Source organism: Leptonychotes weddellii, chromosome 4 (genome assembly GCF_054177405.1).
Source record: "Leptonychotes weddellii isolate Sample4059 chromosome 4, ASM5417740v2, whole genome shotgun sequence".
NCBI classification, from domain to species: domain Eukaryota; kingdom Metazoa; phylum Chordata; class Mammalia; order Carnivora; family Phocidae; genus Leptonychotes; species Leptonychotes weddellii.
Genome location: NC_138372.1, coordinates 93,581,729 through 93,590,733, shown reverse-complemented (window position 1 = coordinate 93,590,733; position 9,005 = coordinate 93,581,729). Strand labels below are relative to the sequence as shown.

General features: G+C 42.5%; 1 long non-coding RNA gene across 1 annotated transcript in view; it reads right to left on the bottom strand.

Moving 5' to 3' along the window:
* Window positions 1–4,218: 4,218 nt before the first annotated feature.
* Window positions 4,219–9,005, bottom strand: part of LOC145720881 (uncharacterized) — a 6,472-nt gene continuing 1,685 nt past the window's right edge. Inside the window, exon 2 of the long non-coding RNA XR_014144131.1 lies at window positions 4,219–5,968. This is a non-coding gene — a long non-coding RNA (uncharacterized LOC145720881). The remainder of the gene's footprint in view (window positions 5,969–9,005) is intronic.

Genomic DNA, 9,005 nt, shown 5'->3' with positions numbered 1-9,005 from the left:
TTAAAAAATTTTTTCTTACTTCATTTTCCTTCTGAGCATCCAAACAATGCCTCTCCAGGCAGCCGGGCTTGGCTGTCGTAAAATGCAGCTGAAATCTGTATCTATGGAAACAGGCTGGCTCCTTGTGCCTCTCTCCCTCCCTGCGTCTGTGTTGGCCCGGGTGGGTCTAGACTCCAGGCTCCGCGCTCTGAGGTAGGGGCTGCTCTGGCTGAGCCCTGCCCGCCCTGCCGTGCTGCCCTCCTCCCACCAGGGGCAGAGGGAGTGATGGGAGGAGAGTGATGGGGGGTGGGAGATGGGGGGAGGGGGGCGCAAAGCTTCAGATAGTCCCAGAGAGACAGTGCAGAAGAAAGAGTGTGTCTGTCTAGGGCTCCGGGGAAAGCAGGCGTGCCGCTCCATGGGGACAGCAGTGACCTGGGCACTTGGAGCTCCAGGTTACTCAAGACGCAGACATTTACTCAGTCAACAAAGTTCTTTCCTGCCTTCTTCATGCACCCTGGGTTTGGCTATGATTCTCTGGGCCTTTCTTCCTTTGCCTAAAAAGGCAGTTCATTACTCCTTAGGGGTACATATGTGATGGTGTTGGTTTAAGTGTTGTTGTTTTTTTTTTTCTCTTGGATTTAAGACAAATGAAAATCAGTCTGCTTCAACTTGGCAGAATGGACTGAAATGGAAACAAAGACATCAGAGCTCCCTTCTCCTTGGCCCTAATCTGCTGACTTACCAAACCACACGTTTTCTTGCAGGGGCAACCTGTCTTTAAACTAGGCCCTGCAGACAGGTCTGGCTCATGAGTTGGGAAGTTGGCGGGTAGGGTTGGGGGGCAAGGTGATGATGTTGGGGGACCTCACTATCTGACAAAAAGTGTCATGTAACAGAGTTTCTAGGAGATCGTTTCCATTCCAGCATTGTGCCTTTGCCTGGGCAGTCCAGGAAAGCATCCAGAACGCCACCAACATTGTCCTTGCGTCACTAGGGGGCGATGCTGTCTCTCTTTTGCTCCACGCAGGGTTTTTTTTTTTTTGGTTGGTTGGTTTGTTTGTTTGTTTTAGGACTTCTTCAGAGACTGTGGGCCAAGAAAGAGGCCAATTTCAGGTGTGCCTTGGAGTAGATGAACTCTATTCATCACACCAGAATAGAAGGACATAGTTTAAATGTGAGTGGCTGAGAAGATGGGAAGAGCAAAGGGACAAAGCCTGGCCTTAACTTGGGGGACTGTTTATCGTGGGATCATATTTGCTTGTCCTCCCTCCCTCTGTTTAGTGAGCTGGTGCCCCAGAGGGTATCCCCCACTCTCCTTTTCCTACTCACTAGCTCCTTTCATCACTGCAATATTTGCCCTATTTCTCATGGCTCCCCAAACCGCCAAACCTGAGAGTCTCAAGATTCTCTGCTATACCCCCTGCCCTCTCCCAGGCCTGCCCTGTTTCCTCTGCTCCTGCACTATTTGACTGTATGTACCCGGGAAATATTTGGTCACGAAAGGGCAAAAGTATATTGTGTACTGTTGGTTCATGTGATGGCAAAGCAAAGAACCTCAGCAGGTGGCAGTTTCTGACCTCGGAGATTAGAGGCCCCGGAGACAGCAGCACTCTGGGGCCATTCTGACTGGAGTAAGGGAGAGTCCATTCTAGGAGTTATGGCTGGGATTGTGTGAATTTAGCTCCTCCAGCTGTTTGCTACCATTACTGGAAGCCTCTGTAGCTGGAGGCAGGGTTGGTGGAGTTCCCGGGGCCCTAGAAGGTGTATGGGAGGGGGCCTCCTCTTGGGTGAGCTGCCTACCTTGCACTTGCCCTCCAAAAGCCCGCAGGCTGATCATAAGCCACTGTGACAGCCTGCACCACAGAGGCTCCAGGCTCCTACTCTCCAATTCATGCTCTCCTTGGCCTGTCTGTAAACCCAAGAGAGTGGAGACTTCCGAGGAATTTCTCTGCCCACTAGATGCAGTAGGCACATTTTCATGTCCTTTTAAAGGATGAGGGGGCTTTGCATGGAAGACTCTGTAGTTGGAGTTCATCACTGGCTTTCTCAACATGGTGTAGTATTTTCTTTGCTCTCAGACTCTGTAACCAGACAGGCTGGCTCTGAACCTACCACTTACTGGCTATGTGATATTTGGCAAATTAACTCTTTGAAATCTCAGCTTTATCATCTGTAGATGAGGATGAGTGTAATGGGGATTTAATGAGATATTCCATGTAAAGTACTTGGCCCAACGGATGGCACATAAATGGTCACTGTCATTTATCTTGAAATGCAGTAGAGTGTAGTAGCTAAGCCAGCTGGCTCAAATTGGGACTCTACCACTTACTAGCTGTGTGATAGCGAGCAAATCATTTAATCTCTCTGTGCCTCGGTTGCCTTATATGTAAAATGCAGTTTAATAATAGTACCCATTTGTTAGGATTGGCTAGCTAAGGCAAATGGAGCCCCGAAAACATTTCCTGGCACATAGTAAGGATCCCGAGAAGGCTAGCCCTCATTGCCTGCAGAGCTGAAGCCTGGATTATCCAAGGGTGATCTGCATTTGGCTCTGGAGTACTGTGATGAATGTTTTAGGAGAATTCTTTGCTCATTTGACTTAGTTTACACTACGATGAATCTGTATTTATTGCTTGTACGGCTGGGAAATGCTGGGGCTATGGGCTCAGAACATGGTTGAGGGAAGCCTGTTGGAAATGCAAGATATGAAGCAGGGAGTGCAGACAACAGATCATTTTGAGATACTTGTTTGGCACCTTTTGACCATGGTCCTGGATAGTTTTTCTTTTACTATATATCAACGTGGAGAGAAAGATTATATTGGCATACCAATTTTGCAAGTGGAGAAATAGGTGATCGAGACAGATGATGTGCTCCTCACAAAGCGTGCAAACGTGGGTTCCATACTTCACCCACACACCAATTACATTTAAAAATAAAAATTAATCAAAGCAGCTTTTGGCACTGCCAGACAGAACAGGTCATGGACAGTGTGTTTGACACGTCATTCAACCGTGTTGGCAGCCTTAGGCACAGCTACAGTGAATCTGGGGTAACGCCAGGAATAAAACACAGCTCAGGGCTTCCATCACACCTCCCTGATTGTTCATTTATTTTTAGAGTCTCCAACAAGAAAATTTTAATGAAAAAAAAGAAAGACAATACTGTGTGTGTGTGTGTGGGGGGGTGGAATCAGGAAAGAGCCATGCAGAAAAATCTGAAATTTTCCTAAAATTTTCAAAATACATATTGTAAATTTCAGGATGCTTTCTAGGTCCTGGGTCACTGTGATAAGACAATCTCTAAAATGTATCACTATCTTCTCGGAGGAGAATCTTGAAGAACAGAAAGACCAGAATGAGGGCAACGTGCCATCACTCTTTCTAAAAACGTGAAAAGAATTAATCTGGAGAAATAACCTATTAGGGCTGACAACTGTTTAAGTAAAACTGATGGAATGGAATTGGGAAGAAAATCCTCTCCTGGTTTCTTCAACGGGATGATGATTCATTAGCAGCGAGAGCTAGGGGTGTCGGCAGTCCTGTGCTGATTATCGGTGGAGTGGTGGCCTGGGTTATACAAAAAGATCTTTGGGAAATGTCATGGTATTTGTTTTGGCAGTAGATTAATTTTTCAACTTAACCTGTTAACTCAGTTACAAGTATTTTATTAGAGAGTGATGGGCTTATGCGTGCTCTAACCTCCTTTTATTCAAGAAATATTTATCAAGGACAAACTCTGTGCCAGGCGCTGACCTAGGGGCTGGAAAGACAATGCTGCACTAGATAGACATGGCCCCCATTCTCGTGGAGAGGGGAATCGAACAAATAATATACATAAGTAATTCTTGAATTAATATTGTCTCAGTGAAGCAGACATACAGAGTGGGAAATATGCATACAATGAAGAGTTGGCCTTCCCAGACGGTTAGAAATTTGAAAGCCCTCGGAGAACTATGAGGTGCTAACTAAAAGTTGGAGCAACGCCCTACTCCATGCTTTGTTTGGATTCATGGTCAGTTTCTGAATGGGCACAAGTTTGCTCCTGCCTAAAGCCTAGGCCACTGTTTCTGCTGGAGCTTTCTCTCTTGAAGGAGGCTAACTTCCTTCTCTGAACACTACATGGTAAATGGGGAAGGTCCCTGAGGTGGAAGGGAATAGATTGAGAAATGGTTCTGTCAAGTATTGGAGCAGAGAAATTGGTCCGGCTCTCTTCATCATCCATTTTTGTTGGAAATCGGACAAAAAATAAGAGTACAGCAACCCCTTGATCAAAACTATAAGCAAGAGGGTCTGCTACTGTCCATCACTCATGCTGTAAGGGACTGACATGATGTAGTTCTTAGGTACCAATTATATCCTAAGAGTTAGACATATGTGGATGTGAACATCAATGTTATTACGAGAAATGAAAATGTTATCCCCCTAAAACTGAAGAGCCTCTTTTCTAATAGTTAGCCCTTATTAAATACACATGTAAGAGCTTGTGCTTTTACAAAATACATCATTTCATTTGATCAGCATGTAAGCCCTATAAAGTGGCTCTTTTATTCCCATTTTACAGATGGGGGAATGGAGGTTAAATGCATTAGTTCACTTGTCCAAGGTCACAGTGCTAAGAAGTGGCGGAATCCGAATTTATACCCAGGCCCCCCTGCATTTTAAAGCCTGGGTTTTTTCTCCTTACACTGCGGTACTTGTCCTTTGCAGAATGTAGAGGTAGAGATAGCAGCTGGAGTTTGAGACTCTGGTAACATGATTTGCTTTCTCCTGATAAAGAAACAAGAGTGGGGGTGGGATGGAGAGACTTTACGACTGAGCTTTAAACTGGGGATTAATGGAAGCAGATCTTGCATCATTTTAAGTTCAGCATGTTTTTTTTGGGTGGACCCTGGTGTGAAAGGCTAGGAAATAAGACGTCTGCTCCGAGGTGGGGGTAGAAGATCCTGTACCCTCACATGTCCATTAAAATGAGAGATGAAGTATCATCAGTCAGGAGAGGGCTCGGGTAAAAGAAACTGAGACTGTGAGTGGCAAATAAAAAAGAGCATTAAAGGGACCAAGACCCAGAGGATCATAGAGAAAAGGGACACATAGTTCCTTGTCAAGCTGGAGTTATTTTTGTTTCAAGAGACACCAAAGTCCTCCTCTAGCCCTTGTCCCTCAGTCTTGGTAACCTGAAGCTCTGTGGGTCATTCATGCTAACTTTGTCCCCTTCATGGCTCCCTGTATAATTAGATCCAACCTTTTAGAGAACAGAGCCCTGGCAGAGATGTCTTATGGTTTATGCATAACCCAGTTCCTTTCATGTTTCCTGCTGTAAATTTTTGCTTGTAAATTGCTTTTTTGAAACCCCATTGTAACCATTCCTGGGGGTGGGACTTTTTATCTTTTATTTTTTTATTTTTTTAAGTAACCAGACCATTCGGCTGGTGTTTGGCAGACTGCTAAAGTAGATTGGAAGAACAGGCAGTAAAAGAACTGTGCAGAGACAGCACCGTAATAACACTGAGAAGATTAGTGTCCAGGGATTTTTGGTCTCTGATCTTCCTTCTTCTTGTACTGTCCATAAGAAATCAGCCTCGGACTGCCTTTTCCAGCTGCCTTATAAAATGTTAACCTTCCAATTGTGTGATTTTGCCTGTTGCCATTTCTTCTATTCTTGGAAATATAAAAGCTTTGGTCCTGAAGGGATCTTTTTTCTCCTTCATGTTAGTTTTATGTTTAATGATTTTCATAACCTCTTTAAACTGGTCTTTTTTCCACTAGCATAGTCAAATGGAATTCGTGTTTTCCTGCCTAGAAGTTAATTAGCTTAGTTTAAGAATGGACTTAATGTGGCTCTAACTTTAACTTGAGAACAACTGAAATAAGGGCGCCTGGGTGGCTCAGTTGGTTAAGTGGCTGACTCTTGATCTCAGCTCAGGTCTTGATCTCAGGGTTGTGAGTTTGAGCCCCGGGTTGGGCTCCACACTGGATGTGGAGCCTACCTAAAAAAAAAAAAAAAAGAATAAAACCCAACTGAAATAATAATCACAATACTCATAACACTGAATATAATCAATGAAAGCAAACCCTAGCCTACTGCAGTAGGGGCTGGTGGTTGATTCATTTGTAGTATTTGTTCGACACACTTATCTGTTGGGCCAACACAGTTCTAAAACCCATCATTCTTGACAACCTGTTCAAAGTCTGAAAGTGTTTACAGTGAAGATGATCACTCTCATTTCTTGAAAAACATGAAAAAAGAAAAACAGTTAATTATCTTCTTGTTTGGTTGGGATGATCCCATCCTCTTCATATCTCTGTTATGGAATTTATTAAATTTCATGATGATTATTAGTTAACTTGTCTGGCTCCTCCAATAAAATGTAAGTTCCTTGAGGACATATTAATTAAAATTAATTTTAGTAAAATTTTGCTGATCCTTGACTAAATTGTGTCCAGAAATTCACTAATAAAAAATGAGGAGTCAAATTAATTAGGTGAGTGAGATAACTGGGGCCAGCCAGCATAACTAGCCAGCAGGGAGTTTCCATCAAAATTTATCACTACCTGGTTATGTTTTGGCAATTCCTGGTGGCAGTTGTCTGTTCTACCTTACATATTGATGGGGATGCTTCTTCTGGATCCTGTTGTTTATTTCCAGGGCAAGAACAGTGATTCCAGAAATCTTCTGGCTAGTGGTACCCATTTGTAGGCCCAATTTAAGTAGATAGGTGGGGATACTGGGACACTCCACTTCTCTGATTTCAAAGGCAAATTTGCCTACTATTGCACCAATTTTCCTCTGTCCTGCCTTCTCCCTTGCACATCCCCTCTCTTTTCCCCCAAATAATAAGAAATTTAGATGGCTACATTTGAGAATGGGAGATGGAGGATAGGAGACAACTTAAAATTGTCTTAATTATAATTCAATGTCATTGCAGGATTTTACTGTATTGGGTTCTCAAAAAGTATTTGTTGAATGAATGAATCAATATAATTTGTCTCACTCAACATCACCAAACAGTGGGTTGAACTTTTTAGAAAGACAACAAAATGGGTAAATAACCAATGAAAGGGATCACTACTAAATCTTGGGTACCCAGCATATAGACTAGCCAATGATGTATTAATGATCTACTAGCAACTCTAGATTTGAAAAATGGAAAGAGCATATGCAACAGACTAGCCTGAATTCCATAATCAAAACTGTGCCTAATTCTAGCCTGAAGAAAGGCTTGCATTTGGGTGAAACCAAAAATGGCTGTGGCTGTTACTCAGGATTGGACAACTCAGCTGGTGCTGAAGTAGAGCAGACTGTACCAGAGCATCCAACAGAGTTGATGGCAGGAGCAGAAAACAAATGGTGATGAAGGAGACAGAAGACTTTTCATTTTTAAATATATATCATTAGATTCTGGGACCACAGATTTCTTTGAATTATGCTAGAAAAGATTGTATGGCCTTTTACATATAGTGTGTTGGAGAAAGAACGTTCAGATGTACTGGAACAGAGTCATCATAACAGATCAACAAATCTTAGTCAAAGACAAACTAAACTAACAAATAATAATAAAACTTAGTATTGCTGGTTAGAGGGTAAACCCATCTGTGGCTTAAGAAGAGAAGACAGCACAGGACGCTTGGGTGTCTCAGTCAGTTAAGGGTTTGCCTTTGGCTAAAGTCATGATCTCAGGGTCCTGGGATAAAGCCCCATGTCTAGCTCCCTACTCAGTGGGGAGTCTGCTTCTCCTGCTTCCTCTGCCCCTCCCCCCAGCATATGCGCTCTCTCTCTCAAATAAATAAATAAAATCTTTTTTTTTTTTTTTAAAAAAGAAGAGAAGACAGCTTATATGTGATGGTTGAGAAATGTAGAAGTGTTTCCAATTATCCCCTGGGTGATTATAGTGGTTTTGCCTCCATTAGGCAAGCAGTTTTGGGAATTAGGGTTTCTTTACATGATACTATCAATTTATACACTATTTCTTTAGAATCATCAACATATTTACCATTTCTGTTGCCTTTTTTTCCTTTCTCTGTCTCCAATCTACCATCTGGGATGATTTTGTTTCTTCCTAAGGAAGTAACTTCAGTGTTTCTCTTAGTGCTAGCCTACTTTTGATGAATTTCCTATTTTTGTTTAAAAATGGATTAAATTAAACTTTATTTTTGATGCTAGATTTCTTTTTTGATGGGTTATAGAATTCTAGACTAGCAGTTATTTTCTTTCAGCAGTTTAAATATGTCATGGCCTGCTGGTTTCCACAGTTTCTGTTGGAAAGTCATCTGCCCATCTTGTTTTGTTCCTTTGTGGGTAATGTGATTGCACTCCCCTTCCCTCACCCATGACCCCAGATGCTTTTATAGTTTTTGTCTTGGTCTTGGTTTTCAGCAGTTTTGCTGTAATGTGCCTAGTTGTGGGTTGGTTATGCATGTATGCGTGCTGCTTGTGTTCATTGAGATTCCAATATGTGGCTTGATGCCTTTAATCAGTTTTGGAAAATTCTCGCCTGTTGTCTCTTCTAATATTGCTTCTTTATTGCTTCTTCCCCATTCACTCTCTTGCTTCCTTCAGGACTTAAATTACATATCTTTTAGACCTTTCACCATGTCCTGTATGTCTCTTATGCTCTTCTATTTCTCCCTCTCTTACCCTCTTGATACTTTCTATTGACCTATTTTTTCCAGTTCACTAATACACTTTTCAGCTGTGTCTAATCTGCTTTCAAACCTCTCCACTGAATTCCTAATTTAAATTGTTGTATTTCTTTCAGTTTTAGAATTTCCATCTGATTCTTTTTAAAATAGATTCCAGTTCTCTGGATGGAGAAAGTTTCTCATCTATTTTTTTTTTTTAAAGATTTTATTTATTTATTTGAGACAGAGAGAATGAGATAGAGAGAGCATGAGAGGGAGGAGGGTCAGAGGGAGAAGCAGACTCCCTGCCGAGCAGGGAGCCCGATGCGGGACTCGATCCCGGGACTCCAGGATCATGACCTGAGCCGAAGGCAGTCGCTTAACCGACTGAGCCACCCAGGCGCC